The sequence below is a fragment of the Rutilus rutilus genome (genome assembly GCF_951802725.1).
Source record: "Rutilus rutilus genome assembly, chromosome: 6".
Lineage (NCBI taxonomy): Eukaryota > Metazoa > Chordata > Actinopteri > Cypriniformes > Leuciscidae > Rutilus > Rutilus rutilus.
The window spans coordinates 49,883,609-49,902,397 of record NC_140214.1 but is presented as its reverse complement, the minus strand read 5'-3'; the positions used below and the strand labels follow the sequence as shown (position 1 = coordinate 49,902,397).

At 36.9% G+C, this 18,789-nt stretch overlaps 1 long non-coding RNA gene across 1 annotated transcript in view; it reads left to right on the top strand.

Moving 5' to 3' along the window:
- The window catches only part of LOC311291919, a 42,997-nt gene extending 24,413 nt beyond the window's left edge, over window positions 1-18,584 (top strand). Inside the window, exons 3-6 of the long non-coding RNA XR_014627633.1 lie at window positions 14,537-14,622; window positions 14,717-16,015; window positions 17,820-18,031; window positions 18,161-18,584. This is a non-coding gene — a long non-coding RNA (uncharacterized lncRNA). The remainder of the gene's footprint in view (window positions 1-14,536; window positions 14,623-14,716; window positions 16,016-17,819; window positions 18,032-18,160) is intronic.
- The last annotated feature ends 205 nt before the right edge of the window (window positions 18,585-18,789 follow it).

Genomic DNA, 18,789 nt, shown 5'->3' with positions numbered 1-18,789 from the left:
TATTCGCTGCTCCCAGGGTCGTAACTTAGTCGTAACTTAGACGTAAGGTGGTCCACTTTCACATCTTTAACTTCAGCGGAGACAAAGTCATTAGTCTTTTTCAGACCCTCTATTTTCAAAGCATTAGTATTCACCAACTTATCCAGAGAATTAGAGCACTCGTTGATCAGGGATGAAATTGACGATAACATCCAACCACGTCATCCAAAGATTCAGTCTTCCTTTTCTTAGAGGCAGGCTTAATCAGAGTGTCAGGGAGAGCAGCTAAACAAAAATCCAGAGCTTTGTCAACTCCCGGGAGAGAAGCAGCAGGCACTGCGTAGTCATGCACTTCCATAGACAAGTCTTTCAAATCCTTTGTCCGTTCGTTAAGTTTTTCAGCGCTTTTTGGCATTTTGATGAAACATCTAAATTCTAGGTAAGTGTAGAAGGAAAAACTGTTGTAACTAACTGAAAATACACGGTTTGAATGAAATCAAATGTTTTCAATCAGCAGAGCTACAAAAAGTTGTTTTATTCAGCCGCCATCTTGGAGGGTCTCCAGAAACTAGGATTATGGTGCGCTTTTTCTTCATGGTGACTCTCCGATTTGTCGCTCTGTTGAGAATGTCTTGTGTGTAAACCATGAACTTACTCCCGGACGTGGTTTTGGAACCAGGAGACCTTCAGTAAGCAACATTTGGGTTAAGGGTATGTTTTTTATTTTTATTCAGAGTGTTTTTGTTGAACATCTTATCAAACATAAGATACACTTTACAATACATTTTCTTTTTATGTTAACCAACCCACCCAAGAACAATCCCCACCTGTTGCACCAATACACATATTAATTTGAAAAAAAAAACAATTAACATGTTTTAGAGAAGAAAGCACAAGTACGTACAGTATATTACTCCTCTGAAATTGAGAGTAGAGAGGGATCCACCTTCCTAATTTGGTCCAGAACCGGTTGCCAGATATCAAAAAATTTATAGGCACAGCCTGCTGTAGCATACCTTATTTTTTTCCATGGTCAGATTGTATAAAAGATCATTGAGCCACATTTTAAAAGTTGGAGGGGACTTGACTTTACGCTTGAGCAGTATCTGCCGTCAAGCTAAAAGAGTAGTAAATGCTATGAGGCTTTTGTTGTTTTGATTTAAGTGAAAATGCTGCGGTACAATGCCGAATACAGAGATCATGGCATTAGGCTCTATGACTGTCCCCAATGTGTATTTAAATATAGACTTCCAAAAATCTTTACGTTTTGGACAGAGCCAAAACATGTGAGACAGAGTGCCTGGTTCGACTTCACAGTGAGGATCTATGTCTGATTTAAATTTTGCCAGTTTTACTTTAGACCAATGCAATCTATGAACAACTGAAGAGCTCTTTTCCAAAACGCGATAAACGCCATTTAAAAAAAAGAGAAGAGTTTGTCATGTCATTTTGCTGTGTACTGAACCTATTCACTGTTCCATCAACGTTTCATGCCAAATCGCTATATTTCCTTGTTTAAAATGTACTGCAAGATGCAGTTCCTTTCCAAACCGTGATAAGCGCCGAACCTATTTGTAGCCTAAACGCGATACATCCTCTCGACTAATCAGAATTCGGTGAGCATTCTATGCAATCCAACATGTCTCTGTGTGAACGCGCCTATAGAGAGAAATGCATGTAATGGATTACATAATCAGAGAGTATCCTATTTTTTTTCTTTTTTAATTGTTTCGTTTAAAGACATTTCAAGCTGTCTATATAGATATATTTCTCATGTCTGTGAGGCATACGCTGAGTTTCGGTTAATTTATGATGAGATGCGCTCCAGTTCACTTGCAATGCAAGGGACCGCGCCCACGCCTCCATGTCAAGGTTATATTGTATATTTGCTTCTTATTTATTACATCCAGGCAATTAGTTGATGAAAAAATTATTAAAATTAAGATACAATTTATACCAAACGAAATTCACTTTAAAGAAAGGTTTTCAACAAAACAAAACGTAATTAAGTGGCCAAAATCATGTCTGACCATGTCTCTCGATATATTGCGCATCCTATCTTACTCATGCTGTTCACTTTTCATAATCAACATAGATGGGGAAAAAAATAACTTTATAATATTTTAACAAATATGAAACTAAATGCACTTATTTAATGGCTACAACACGTATAGGCCTGAATATTGTTATCATTACTATCATTACTTTTATCAGGTTCGGCACCGAATGACTATTAGCCTAAATATGTTACTAAATGATTTGAATGCATTTTTAACATTGTTGTATTTAACCCTCTGGGGACCAAAAACGCGCCCGCGCGTTTTGCTCGTTTTTTTTTTTAGCAATGAAAAATAAACACAAAATGCTCTGTTAATTTTGATCTTTCATTTTCGTGTAATACATCAATCGATCCTGTTCAGTTTCTATTTTTTTTCTGTATACTCACAATAAAAATAAAGTGTTTTGCTTTTTGACAAATAAAGAAATATTAACATGATGCTATTTCTGCCTTCTCTCTGTCAGTAAACTCCCATTTGAAACGCGTTCGAAAATGATCTATAACTCCGCGAAAATTCAGTCAAACAGGCAAACAGACCCACGGGCATAAAGCTTGAGATCGCAGCTTTTAAATGGAGTAATTTATATAAAAAACAAATATTATCAGCTTCTGTAATCTGTATAAAAAGAGAGCGACTCCAGTCGAGCTCATTACGAGATGATTCACAGTAATTTGACCACGCCCCGGAGAGCGCGTGCTATTCAAACGCAAATTCTGAGAACCATTTCAGTCTGTGAAACGCCCCCACATCAGCTGTAAACAAAGAGGCATAATATAGCCTACCTTATGGAGAAAAGTTTCCGTGCTGATATGAGGAGCAATATGAGGAGCAAATCCCGCTGAGGAGTGAGGTAGGCTAAGTTATCCTTTCTCAAGTGTTAATGTGGAATAACGTTATGGAATAACGTTAGGCCTATGTAAACAAAAAGATGAATCGCGTTTCTATAATATGAATCGCGTTTCTGTGAGATGAATGAAGGGTACATATTTGTAAAGACTGTTTAGCCTAAATATGAATCGCGTTTCTGTGAGATGAATGAAGGGTACATATTTGTAAAGACTGTTTAGCCTAAATATGAATCGCGTTTCTGTGAGATGAATGAAGGGTAGGCTACATATTTGTAAAGACTGTTTAGCCTAAATATGAATCGCGCGTGTGTGTGTGAAAGAATAAACTGCTTTGCTATAGCCTACTGAGATGAGTAAAAATCGACTGAAATATGTTGAAATAAAATGTATTTGTATAAGCAACGTATTAAACTGCAAATTAACATTTATAGGCTATGCCCTAATATTTCATAAAAACAACGTTACAGTCAGGCGAAGTATGAAAGACAACATTTTGTTGACTAGATTTGGGTACAGTTTTTACTGTAGAATAGACTGTCACATCAAATAAGCTTTTCTGCTCATATATATATATATATATATATATATATATATATAAAAATACTATTTTGTCAAAAATAAAGTCATAGACTAAGATGTTCCAATGTTGGCTATATTCAAACTAATGAATACATATGATAAAATGTAGGCCTATAATCTTTTTTTTTTTTTTTACAAAGAAAGAGTACTTTTTTGCAGAAATATTGCTGAAATTGTAATTATTGTTGTAATTGTAACCTTTTTAATAAAATAGCAAAACATATTTACAAGATAGATGTAAGCAAAATCTTAAATGGTCAATATAAGTCTTCTTCAAAATATATATTTTGTCCTTGCATTGTGGCTCAGTCAGTGTCACACCTGAATGAATGGCTAATTATGCAGAGTCATTATGCAGAGTGGGTGGGACTGGGTAATCTAAGGTGTAAACTACTCCTCCCCCTCGCATATTGGCTTTCCAAGCAAAACCTGTTTTACACCATTTAAATCAATGTATTTTTTTTTGTGAACGATAAAGCAAGACTATTTTCACATAATTTTGAAGCTAGAACTCGAAGAGACAACATCCATTAGTCAAAAGTCTTGTGGGCACATATTTTGTGGTCTTATTTCAGCAACTTTCATTTTTATTTTTTTAAATAACCACGCATAAACATTATTCTCTTAAAAATACAAACATCTACATACATGTTGCTCGCATATTATGGTAGGCCTGTTTGTGCTATATAGAGTGAATTTACACCTTTGCCATTAACATGTTTATAAATAACTGAAAAAAGCACAAATGTCAGAGCATGTCAGAACATCTCAAGGGCCCCAAAAACAGCTTGGTCCCCAGAGGGTTAAGGACTGGTATTTGTATGCGTGTTATCTTTAAATTATTTGTTTTATGTGGTGGACAATATTGGAACGTGACATTGGAAATATTTATTGTATTTTTACTATTTATTTTATTTTACTATTTATTTTGTTTGGCTTTTATTTATTTCATGCATTTGCACTTATTTAATTTATATTCACTTATAGTATGAGTCCCTGATTATATTGTATGTTCTCTTGTTGTTGTTTTTTTTTTTTTTTTTTTTTAAAGACAAACCCTCCATTTTTGGAAAAATAATTGATGGATTTATAGCGTTTTGAAAAAAAAAATGTAACTTTGAATTTATCATCAACAATATTGTTCTTTGATTTAATAATCATTGTTCAACATGTTCAGACGGAGCAAAAAAAACAAAAACATTTTAACAGGATAAATTGAATATTCACAAAATGTGTGGGTCTAGGTAAAAAATTTAATTTTCCTGAAAACTATTGAAATGGATTTATAGCGTTTTGGAAAAGAGCTCCTCAACTTTAAATTGAATCACTCGATGTCTTTGACATATTGAAGATGAATGAATGTTTTTCAATATAAATTCCCATACGTCCTCAGTCAAGGGTATGTTTGATAGTAAGATAACCTTTCTTTCTGGAATACCCCCCAGGCCTATAACTATTGTGTGGAAAACAGATGTTCCCATGATCCTTTGATTCCAATTTTCATGCATACTGTGAAACATGTGATAAAGATTGGTATGAAATGCACTTTGCTAAACCTAACCCTATGGTTCATGATCTGTTGTTTATAGCATCCCGATTTTCATAATGACCATATAGCATGTTTGATTTGTACCTACTTTTAATAAGAATATGTTTTGATGCTTTGCATCTTTTTCGACCCGTGGTACAAACAATATCCTAACAAACTGTAATGGTACAAACAACTTTCTTTAGGTTCAGTTCTCCACTCGGGTGACAGTGGACTTTTGTTAAACTGACCACAGTGTTTTTGTGCAACTGAAACTGTTAGGAAACATTTATCAAGATAGGGAGGCACACCTGTTTTTGTGCTGCTTCACTTCTGCATCTGTTCTGAGTTTGATCCAAAAGGGGAAGAACTTATGTGAACATGTGAATCAATCAAAACTAACTTTAGCTGGACAATAACTTTATTCTAGAGCTGCTATAAAGCCAAAACAATCTCTGTTACTTCAATTTCCTGTTATCACTGTAAAGCCGCTTTGAAACAATCTATATTGTTAAAAGCGCTATATAAATGAAGATGACTTGACTTGACTTCTTTATGGGTGGATATTTTAATATAGCTCCAGATGATATAATAGACCATGTGCTACCAAAAAAGGCCCAATACAGTTGGTACTCAACCAGAATATACTGCCAGAATATATTACGGAATAATACCGCCGTTCCCGCGGCGGTAAATTGCGGGAATGTATTTGCTGCCTTTTAACGCTAAAAGGCGTTTTAAAGGCGCTTTCTAAATATATGTTGGTTATGTGTCTATTCAGAATGACTTAAGAGCAGCAACCTTTTTATTTTGGGAATGTCATGTATGCAGTACTTGCCAAAATTGGGGCTGACTGGTAAGGGGTCACAGACTTGTCAGTTTATTCTCTCTATTGCGTAATCTGCCGCCGCGCCGCGGCTCATTCAGAGCGATTAAAAGCTGGTAGCAGATTAATTCATGTGAAACATTGTAGTTAAACAAAAGATGATGCTGATTCGAGAGACCTGGGAAGAAATTTGCGTGCAATGTGTCTGATCGGTGCACCTGAAAGCATGTGTATTTGTTGCATATTGCAATGTGTCTGATCGGTGCACCTGAAAGCATGTGTATTTGTTGCATATTTCGATTGCTCAAGAGAAATTGCCTTTTGATCAATTGACTGTTTACATAATCACTCAACAAGATATTCTGGGAGCTGCTGCGTTTTGGACCAGCTGTAGTTTGTTTATTAAGCGTGCAGGGCAACCACCCAGTAGAGCATTACAGTAATCTAGCCTTGAGGTCATGAACGCATTAACTAATTGTTCTGCATTTTTCATTGAGAGCATACGACGCAATTTAGATATAATTTTAAAATGAAAAAAGTGTGGTTTTACAGACACTAGACACGTGACTTTCAAATGAAAGATTGGTATCAAAGAGCACACCCAGGTTCCTAACCGACGACGAAGACTTGACAGAGCAGCCATCAAGTGTTAGACAGTATTCTAGGTTATTACGTGAGGAAGTTTTTTGTCCAATAATTAGAATCTCTGTTTTTTCAGAATTTAGAAGTAGGAAATTACGAGTCATCCAATTTTTTATATCAGCTATGCATTTTGTTAATTTTGTGAATTGGTAAGTTTCGTCAGGGCGTGAAGAAATATAGAGCTGAGTATCATCAGCATAACAGTGAAAACTAATGCCATGCTTCCTAATGATATCTCCCAAGGGTAGCATGTACAGAGTGAACAGCAGCGGTCCTAGTACTGAGCCTTGTGGTACGCCATACTGAATTTGTGATCGATGAGACATCTCATCATTTACTGCTACAAACTGATAACGATTGGAGTGTGATTTAAACCATGTTAGTGCAATTCCACTAATGCCAACATAATTTTCGAGTCTATTTAAAAGAATGTTGTGGTCAATGGTGTCAAACGCAGCACTAAGATCGAGTAACACTAATAGCGAGATGCAACCACGATCGGATGATAAGAGCAAATAATTTGTTACTCTAATGAGAGCTGTCTCGGTACTATGGTACGGTCTAAATCCGGACTGGAAATCCTCCAGATATCATTTCTTTCTAAAAAGGAACACAGTTGTGAGGATACTGCCTTTTCTAATATCTTTGACAGAAAAGGTAGATTCGAGATCGGCCTGTAATTGACTAATTCTGTAGGATCAAGTTGTGTTTTTTTAACAAGCGGTTTAATCATAGCCAGCTTAAAGGTTTTTGGTATGTATCCTAGAGACAAAGACGAATTAATGATATTAAGAAGAGGATCTATGACCTCTGGAAGCATCTCTTTCAGTAGCTTAGTCGGTATAGGGTCTAACATACATGTCGATTTAGATGATTTAACGAGTTTAGAAATTTATTCTTCTCCTATAGTAATGAATGAATAAAATTTTTCCTCAGGGAGACTACAATGCACTGCCTGATGCGATACTGTAGTAGACGGTTGCATAGTTATAATTTTCTCCCTGATATTATCAATCTTATAAGTGAAGAAGTTCATAAAGTCATTACTGCTGTGCCTTAGGGCAGCCTGGACAGGTATGAAATCTATGGCATCAATTAATCAGTCTTCCTGTGAGACCAAGCAGGTCATTCATGTAAATGGTTGTTTTGAAAGGTCTGATTTTGTGAATGATATCTCTGAAATGCGGGAATCTTTGGTTCCAAAGAATGGTCTAGTGATAACACAAGGTAATGTCACAAATCTTTTCAAGAAAGTAAACATACGTAAAGCTGCTGGCCCTGACTCCATCTGTGGACGCGTTTTGTGTTACTGTGCGGACCAGCTCAGTGAGGTGTTTACAACACTTTTTCAGATGTGTATTGAGTGTGGTCAGATTCCTGCCATATGGAAAACATCAATTATAATACCTGTCCCTAAATCTAATAATCCAAGAGAAATTAAAGAATTCAGACCAATTGCACTAACTTCACTTGTGATGAAAACTTTTCGAGAAAATACTGAAAGATGAAATTGTCTCCCTAATCGATGGCAAACTAGATCCACTACAATTTGCCTATCAAGTTGGGAAAGGTGTGGATGACTCTAAGATTTTCATCTTAGATAGATTATACAAGCACCTCGAAAGACCTAAATCACATGCAAGACTTTTATTTGCTGATTTTTCTTCAGCTTTTAACAAGATGCAGTCTCACATTTTAATTGAGCGACTGGCCTCTTATTTTAATCTACCTGATCAGATTTTATTGTTGCTCTTAAATTTTTTAACAGACAGACTCCAGAAGGTATTTGTGAATGGCCACATGTCCAGTATCCTCACTTCAAACACAGGGTCTCCGCAGGGCTGTGTCATTTCTCCTTTGCTTTTTATTATGTACACTGATAGCTGCAGGACTTCCCAACTGGGTAGCTACCTTGTGAAATTTTCTGATGACACTGCCCTACTGTCACTTCTTCAGGGGGCCCAATCGGGCCATGGAAGTGCCTTATCACAATTTGTGAATTGGTGTGATGATAACTTCCTGGACCTTAATGTGACAAAAACTAAGGAGTTAATCATTGATTTTAGAAAGACCCGTTTTAACCCAGAAGCCAGCATCATTCATGGCGAAAATGTTGAAATTGTAGAGATGTATAAGTACTTAGGAACCATGCTTGACTCCAACCTCAAGTTCGACAAAAACACAGAGTCAATCACTAAGTGGGGACAACAAAGAATCCACTTGATGCGGAAGCTAAATTCTTTCAATGTATCTCAGAGGATCTTATGAAACTTTTATTATTCATTTATTGAAAGCCTTTTAACATTTTCTTTCATCTGCTGGTTTAATGGATTGTCTGTGAGGGACAAGAATAGCCTCAGCAGTATTGTTAAAACCTGCTCCAAGATCATTGGAGTTCAGCTGACAGACCTGAGCTCCCTCTGGAAAAAAACGGGTGCTCCAGAAGGCTAGACAGGCCATGAGTTATCCTGACCATGTTCTTGGTCAGGAATTCTGTCTAACGCCCTCAGGACGGTGCTACCTTGGAAAACTAACAGATATGCAAATTATTTTATTCCCTCTGCCATCAGGTTTTTAAATACTGTTGACAGCGGCAACTAGATATATGCCAGGCATCGTAAACCTCTGTAATTATTATTTATATATTATTTACTTAGTATTATTATCTATTTATTATTTATTTATCTACTTGAACTCGAACGTTGGTCGCTGCTAAGTCTATGTATTGTGGCCTGTGTATTTGTTGCTTTGTTTTGGTGCCCAAATGCAATATGATGTCACAGTGTTTCTGAATGCTTGACTACCGTATTTTCCGCACTATAAGGCGCACTTAAAAGCCTTTATTTTTTTCAAAAAACGACCATGTGCCTTATAATCCGGAGCGCCTTATATATGGATCAATTGGTTAATTAGTTGATTACGGCTACCGTAGTCAGTAAACACAAAATGGCACCTTTCAAGAGACACGCGTACGACGCAGAATTCAAGCTCAAGGCTGTCAGTCATGCAGTAGAATATGGGAATAGAGCAGCAGCGAGAGAATTCAACATTAATGAATGAATGGTACGGAAGTGGAGGAAGCAAGAAAATGAGTTGCGCCAAGTAAAACAGACTAAACAGAGTTTCCGAGGGAACAAAGCGAGATGGCCACAGTTTAGTTTAGTTTATTTGTTTAGCACATGTTTAGTACAAGTACAAAACCATGCAAGGAGGGAACGAAGACAGTCTAGGCTTGTACAAAGTTCCACTCCTACTCATATTAGCTCATGAAACATGCAGACTAAACACTCAAAAAAAACGAAAACAAAAACAAACAAACAACAAACGAAACAAAGCAAAAGCCTAAGCAAAAAAGAAACAACAGAAGCAACAGGAAGAAAAAAAAACAAAAAAAAACCAAAAACAAAACAATACAAAGCAACAATTCAATAACATAAAAAATTATCAATCTGGGTAAAAACGCAAAAAGAGCAAACAATACTTAGACAGGACTACATAAAGGCGTCAGGCTGGCAATAGTAGTCTCTTCAAATGTTTCTTAAAAGCAGAAAAAGAGGACATTGATCGCAACGATGGACTTAAATCACTCCAGAGCTTAGGACCTCTATAAGAAATATTAAATTGATGTCTTGTAGTTCGTGAGTAAGGTAAAAGTAAAGTATTATTGCTGTGTCTAGTTTGATATGAGTGTACATGTGAAGTGGGGATAAAAAAATTCTGAAAGGAATCTGGAAGATCTTGTTTCCTATATATAAAATTATGCATAAATAGGCATGTTTGATAAATATTTACCTTATCAATAGGTTAGAGGACAAACTCGAACAGTGGGTTGTTGAACAGAGAGCAGCAAGTAGAAGCGTCTCTACAGTCACTATTCGAATGAAGGCCACAGCGCTCGCACGGGACATGCACATTGATGAATTTCGAGGCGGTCCTTCTTGGTGCTTTCGTTTTATGAAAAGACGTAATCTCTCCATCCGCACACGAACTACCGTCTCGCAGCAACTGCCAAAAGATTACCAAGAAAAGCTGGTCACTTTCCGCGCATACTGCAAAAAGAAGATCACTGAGAAGAAGATCCGGCCAGAGCACATCACCAACATGGACGAGGTTCCACTCACCTTTGATATTCCCGTGAACCGCACTGTGGAGAAAACGGGGACCAGTACGGTGTCTGTACGCACCACAGGGAATGAGAAGTCATCCTTCACTGTAGTTCTCGCCTGCCAGGCTAATGGCCAGAAACTTCCACCCATGGTTATTTTCAAGAGGAAGACCTTGCCAAAAGAAAACTTTCCAGCCGGCGTCGTCATCAAAGCTAACCCGAAGGGATGGATGGATGAGGAAAAGATGAGTGAGTGGCTGAGAGAAATTTACGTCAAGAGACAGGGTGGCTTTTTCCACACAGCTCCGTCCCTATTAATCTACGACTCCATGCGCGCCCATATCACCGATGCTGTCAAAAAACAAGTGAAGCAAACTAATTCGGAGCTTGCCGTAATTCCGGGTGGATTAACGAAAGAACTCCAGCCGCTAGATATTGGTGTCAACAGGGCGTTCAAAGCTAGACTGCGAGCTGCGTGGGAGCAGTGGATGACAGAAGGTGAACACACGTTCACCAAGACGGGGAGACAGCGCCGGGCGACTTACGCCACTATCTGCCAATGGATCGTGGATGCCTGGGCTGACATATCAGTCTCAACTGTGACCCGAGCTTTCACGAAGGCAGGAATAATCTCTGAACTGCCAGGCAACAGCAGCAACACTGACTCGGATAATGACGAGGGGGAGCCTGGCAGGTTGGATGCCGTAATCGCCCAACTGTTCAATTCGGACACTGAAGAAGAAGAATTCGAGGGATTCGTGGACGGGGAATGAACTGAAAAAGTGAGCTTTACGTGTTATACGTACTGAACAATGTTGAGTTATGCACTAACGTTTGATTTAGTGGTATCAGACTTTTTCTTTTGCTACGTGTATACTGAATTAGGGAAAAGTCCCCCCCCACGTTTGGGAGAAGAGTGAGCAAGGCTGTGAAATATTGTTAATATGCACTTCAACGTTTGAACAACGTTACCATGGGAGTGAAGTGAACGGAGTTGTCAGAACCTTAATAAAGTTTGACTTTATCTGACTGTTTTGTTGACATTCCCTTTAGCACAGCTCCATCTAGTGGATGCATAACGCAAACCCAGTCAAACGTTTGACTGCAGTATCTTCTATTCTATGCGCCTTATAATCCGGTGCGCCCTATATATGAAAACAGTTCTAAAATAGGCCATTCATTGAAGGTGCGCCTTATAATCCGGTGCGCCTTATAGTGCGGAAAATACGGTAAGTGTTGTCTTCTTGTCTTGTTGATACGACTGGTAGGCTAAAACTGAATTGCCCTACGGGGATAAATAAAGTTGTTGAATTGAATTGAATTGAATTGACACCTGTCAAGAGCTGCAGCCCAGAGGAAATATTATTATCTAGTTCACAAAGTATATGGGCCAAACAACAGACATTTAAAACAAGTACAAAATTGCGAAACGATCCGAGATCATGTAGTTCTTCCCCCCAGGCCTATAGTTGGGTATAGTTGGGGATATTTGGGGATATTTAATTTAATTTAATTAATTAATCAACAATACTATTGATCAGCATTACCAAACGTGGACGTTTTCCACTAGAAACAAACATTGATGTATTATTTTAATTTAATACTGTGAAGCTGCTTTGATACAATCTGTATTGTGAAAAGCGCTATATAAATAAACTTGACTTGACTTGACTTCCCCTTTTGGATCAAACTCAGAACAGATGCAGAAGTGAAGCAGCACAAAAACAGGTGTGCCTCCCTATCTTGATAAATGTTTCCTAACAGTTTCAGTTGCACAAAAACACTGTGGTCAGTTCAACAAAAGTCCACTGTCACCCGAGTGGAGAACTGAACCTAAAGAAAGTTGTTTGTACCATTACAGTTTGTTAGGATATTGTTTGTACCACGGGTCGAAAAAGATGCAAAGCATCAAAACATATTCTTATTAAAAGTAGGTACAAATCAAACATGCTATATGGTCATTATGTAAATCGGGATGCTATGGTTCATGATCTAACCCTATGGTTCAGATCATGAACCATAGGGTTAGGTTTAGCAAAGTGCATTTCATACCAATCTTTATCACATGTTCCACAGTATGCATGAAAACTGGAATCAAAGGATCATGGGAACATCAGTTTTCCACACAATAGTTATAGGCCTGGGGGGTATTCCAGAAAGAAAGGTTATCTTACTATCAAACATACCCTTGACTGAGGACGTATGGGAATTTATATTGAAAAACATTCATTCATCTTCAATATGTCAAAGACATCGAGTGATTCAATTTAAAGTTGAGGAGCTCTTTTCCAAAACGCTATAAATCCATTTCAGTAGTTTTCAGGAAAATTACATTTTTTACCTAGACCCACACATTTTGTGAATATTCAATTTATCCTGTTAAAATGTTTTTGTTTTTTTTTGCTCCGTCTGAACATGTTGAACAATGATTATTAAATCAAAGAACAATATTGTTGATGATAAATTCAAAGTTAATATTTGTTTTTCAAAACGCTATAAATCCATACATTTTTTTTCCAAAAATGGAGGGTTTGTCTTTTAAAAAAACAAAAAAAACAACAACAAGAGAACATACAATATAATCAGGGACTCATACTATAAATGAATATAAATTAAATAAGTGCAAATGCATGAAATAAATAAAAGCCAAACAAAATAAATAGTAAAATAAACTAAATAGTAAAAATACAAGAAATATTTCCAATGTCACGTTCCAATATTGTCCACCACATAAAACAAATAATTTAAAGATAACATACAAATACCAGTCCTTAAATACAACAATGTTAAAAATGCATTCAAATCATTTAGTAACATATTTAGGCTAATAGTCATTCGGTGCCGAACCTGATAAAAGTAATGATAGTAATGATAACAATATTCAGGCCTATACGTGTTGTAGCCATTAAATAAGTCCATTTAGTTTCATATTTGTTAAAATATTATAAAGTTATTTTTTTCCCCATCTATGTTGATTATGAAAAGTGAACAGCTTTAGTAAGATAGGATGCGCAATATATCGAGAGACATGGTCAGACATGATTTTGGCCACTTAATTACGTTTTGTTTTGTTGAAAGCCTTTCTTTAAAGTGAATTTCGTTTGGTATAAATTGTATCTTAATTTTAATAATTTCTTCATCAACTAATTGCCTGGATTTAATAAATAAGAAGCAAATATACAATATAACCTTGACATGGAGGCGCGGGCGCGGTCCCTTGCATTGCAAGTGAACTGGAGCGCATCTCATCATAAATTAACCAAAACTCAGCATATGCCTCACAGACATGAGAAATATATCTATATAGACAGCTTGAAATGTCTTTAAACTAAACAATTAAAAACGAAAATAAATAGGATACTCTCTGATTATTTTATTTTTACCCCCGTGCAAAAGTAAGGTGATTCTTCCACTGCAAAAGTGATATAACGTAATACAAATAAATCCAGAATTCCCTCGCCGTTGGCATTGATATTACTGTAAGTTTTAGTAAAACAACTGTACTACGCTGAGACAGAGTGTATTGTTTGGTTTAGTCACTATGACAGAATACTAAATTGATGGCTGGGTTTTACATGATGGCAAAGGCAATTTTATTTAAATATAACATCATTAAATACAACCCAATCACAATTATAAATAAAATTCAGCAATTATAAATTAAAAGTTACATCTCTACCACGGTATCAGTTAATCTCTGTGTTATAATTAAACGTGAATTGTCTCCGCCATTAACCAGGGCTGCATATCTCAAAAGCATCTTACTTGGCAAAATCACGGTGACCGTAGGCCTAACGTTATGTAGATCGTAGAACCATTGGCACCAATAGTCTTTACGATCAACTTAGCTCCACAATGCTTTTGAGACACGCAGCTCTGTATCTGCATTAATAATCTGACATCTGTGATGACGTGATATATTGTTAAGCTACTCTCTATCTTCAATCCATGTTGTGTTTGTTTCACAAGGGAGACAATGAAGTGCTGAGATCAGCAAGGCACCTTTTGGCTCAAGAAAGAGCTGATGGGCCTTCTATGAGTCAGGGTATAAATAGGTATAGCAATACTTTTTTTCAAGAATTTCAACTGAATGTCATTGTCAACACATACATTATGAAACTTTATTAAACCATTTTTTTGGTTTGTCAGATCAACCCATGTTAGAGTCCAACCTCAGGAGCCATCAGCTTCTGTTCAAACAGAAATGACCAGATCAGTAGAAACAAAAATTGCATTCCTGGTCAGTGTTGGGTAAATTACTTTAAAAAAGTAATTAATTACTAATTACTAATTACTTAATCAATGTTGTATTTAAAATACTTATCTAATTACTGTGTCTGAAAAGTAACTTAATTACTCAATAAGTAATTTAACTAAATACTTTTTAAAATCCCTATAAACCTTGAGTGGACAAACAATAGAAATTAAACACTTTAATAAAAAGAACATGAGTCAAAAAAGAAATAGTTTAGCCTTTTAGCTTTCTGAATCATCTTTATTACATTCTATAAAAAACATTCGATAATAATTAAATTTTTAGTAAGAAATGTAACCTTCTTTAGGTAAGAAACACAATTCCTGAATAACAAAAAAATATAATTCTGCAACATATCAGAATAACAAAAAAGCTTAACTTAAGAAATATTAAACATGACATGTATCAAGCTGTAAACATGAAACTTACTTTCAAAGCAATGAGTACCATATTCATACATAATGTATGTAATCATGTCATGTGTTTCAACAAAGTGAAGTTAACTGTAACCTTTAGTTAACAAACAGAATTCCTCTGAAACTTCCTCAAACCAATGAGCACCATATTTCATGCATACTGTATGCACTCAAATGTTTTCCAAAAACCTTTTTGTTCTACTTAGCTGCCTTATTTTTGAAAAAGTGGTTGTATCTCATTAATGTAAGTCTCTCAAAGCGTTTACTTGACAGTCTGTTCCTTCTGGGCGTAAGCACAAGATTGCCCAGGCTAAAAAGCCTTTCGACTGGTGCGCTTGATGGTGTGGCTGTGTTGTACCTCAGTGAAATGGCCTTAATCCTGGGAAACTGGCTAAGAACACCCAGCTCAGACCTAGCAGATTTCAAATATTCCATCACCTCTGTTTCAGCAGAGTAGGTACAATCGTCCTCCTCAAATGAAAAAAAGTCATCAGTGGAGTCAGCAGGGTTCTTGTGATCTTGAGCATGTTGTTGGTCTTCAAGAGACAACCCACGGCACTCTGTAGTAAGCATTGCCCTAACCATGTCTTTTTTCTCTTCTTCTCTGATCCAGCGTAACTTAAATTTAGGCAAAGTGACTGCAGCCAGGAGAGCTTCTTTATTGTCCATCATTGAGGAAAAGCGCACCTTGATCCCCTATGAGACAAAAATACATCAGACACTTCTTCAGACACTTCACATAAGAGCATGATAAATAAAACAAAAAAATATTTTAGGGTAAGACCAAAATTTTACAATTTGTATTATATATATAAATTTTATATATATAATATATATATATAATAAATATATATTTTTATATATTCTTACCTTAACAATGACATCAGGGAGAGATGCTGTCAGCTTAAGCTCGTCCCGCAGTGCCAGCGTCCTGGACATTAGAATCTCCAGAGTTGGAAGAAGGATTCCAAAATAGCAGTTATCTTCTCCTTGCAATATGTCTAGCGCAACAGTGAGTGGCTTCAACACAATACAATACTCCTTTAGGAACAGGTATTCCCGATCAGTAAAGCATTTGATTCCAAACTGAGTGCAGACAGTATTTAATTCAGCAAGGGGAATGTCAGTGATCCTGGACAGGGCGTCGTGAAATGAATTCCATCGTGTTGAAATAGGCACTATGAGTTTTTTCTTGAAAAAATTATCTACTAACTCTGAAGCAACAGAAGAACGGTTTGCTTTTGTCCACATTGCAGAACACTTTGAAGTTGAACTTCTGTAGATGAATTTTGACTCATTTGCTTGAAGCCATTTCTCGACATCATGAAAAATTAAGTTCAGTGTGTGTGATGCACACCTTAAGTGTGGAGGGAGAGAAAACTGTCCTTCAGATTCTGTGGAGAGTGTCTGCTCAACATCAGTAAATGTCACCTCTTCATCTTCTTCGGATTCCTCATCTGAGTCTGATTTTTGGAACATTCTAAAAGCTTTGATAAAATTGGACCCGTTGTCAGTCACGGTGGCTGTCACTTTTGAGTTCAGTCCATAAGCCGAATGTACTTGCTCGATTTCATTGCCGATTACGTCATATGTGTGTCTCCCTCGAACTCTTTTACATGCTAGTGCTGCATGTCCTCGTACAAAAGTAGAAGGATCAATCCAATGTGCCGTCATTCCGAGAAAACTTTTGTTATGGCTGGTCCAAATGTCAGCAGTCGTGGAAATATATTCCAAACTCTCGAATGTCCCTTTAAGCTCCATTTCCATGTCAGCATAACACTTATCTAAGTAAGTAGAAAACGTTTTTCGATCGGGCAGTGCTGCTTTTTTGCCACACACAGGTATTTTGTTTAATATGCACCTAAAAGACGGAGATTCTACAGTGCGCAGCGGTAGCATCTCTTCCACAATGTAGCCTGCAATCATTTTTTTAAGCTCACCTTCAGACACTTTCTGCGCTGCCGAAGTAAAATCAAGTTTTGCCTGCTTAGCAGGAGTTGCCGCGGTGTTATCCGTCGATGATGAACAAGGATCACTCAGAAGTGTTCGTCTATGCTGCCGTGTCAGGTGCTTCAGTAGATTGCTCGTGCTATTGACAGCGGCCGATAGTTTTTTCTCCCCAGGACATAGCTTACATATTACTGTAATGTTCTTGTCTACTTGTTTCAGAAAAGTGAAGTGATGGGAATATTTCCATTTCGTAAAACAGCCACTCACTTCAGCCGAGTCCGACATCTTCCGCTTTAGAATACGACTATGCAGCAAACTGGCGCAAAATCACGTGCACCTGCACTACAACGATTTTAAAGCGGCAGAGTGTACTTTTACCTGTAGAAGATAAATTAATAAAATTAAATAATGATATTCAGCGAATTTAATTATTTTACAATTTAACGCAAGTACATTATAAGTAACTGTAATTAAAATACCTAAAAATGAACAGTAATCAGTTACTCTACTTTTTCAGTGGAAAAGTATTTTAATTCCAGTAACGCGTTACACCCAACACTGTTCCTGGTTATGAATTGTACGTCTGTTCATCTACAATGTTCTGACCGACATGTTACAATGTTTACAACAGGTCTTTTCCTGGATTATTCTCAAATGGCAGAGGCAAACAACGCTTCACTGGAACATATCCAGTGCCCATTAAACCAAAACCATTTCAGGTCATGTTCCACCTGCTGCCGGCTCAATGTGAGCGGTCCCTAGTGGCCCAGATCAACTGCTCATACACAGGCAGGACTAGGACGCAGAACTGCCATTCTTGATGAAAACATGACTCATCAGGAGGTAAAGTATAGGACGTAATGTGCCATTACACTTAATGTCAAATAGAGCCTGTTCATATTATTATCTTTGTGAACGGTCATAAAGAGCAGCGATAGCAGCTAGATTAACTAATCCTGTTTTCTTTAACAGTTATGCGATAAACTCACCAAATTATATCCCAAACTTGGTGGGGTAACTGGTTGGCTCCTGTATAAAGCATCAGGTAATATTTACTGCCTAGTGTAACTAGTTGTTTAAGTATTAAATAAATTGTTATTAATCACACACACAAATCTGCTTTAGTTTATAATTAGGAAACAAAATGTATATGTATATATATATAAAATTATATATTATAGTAAAACACAAAATTGCTTATTTTTTTCTTATTTTTTATTAAACAGTGTTTTTTTATGAACAAATTGTGTCTCTTTCTTTAAATAAATTGAACTTTTTTAAGCTGCAGTCTGTAACTTTTGGTGTTCTAGCAGTTAATAAACAAAACTACATGTGTCTTGCAGAAGAACATTGTAGCTGGAGCTACATCTCTCTGTTTACGTCTATGACGAGTCACTCGGGTACTTGCCTGATACGGTGACCGGGAGGGGACATGTTCGGTTCACTTATTTTTGTCGTGGCCACAACATATAAACTCGTGGGAACGTCATAATATCTCGTGGGAACGTCATATTAAGTCGTGGCCACGAGATCATTTTGCTGAGGTAACGACATCATTATGTCATGGCCACGCGATGCAAAGTCGTAGCCTCGAGATCATA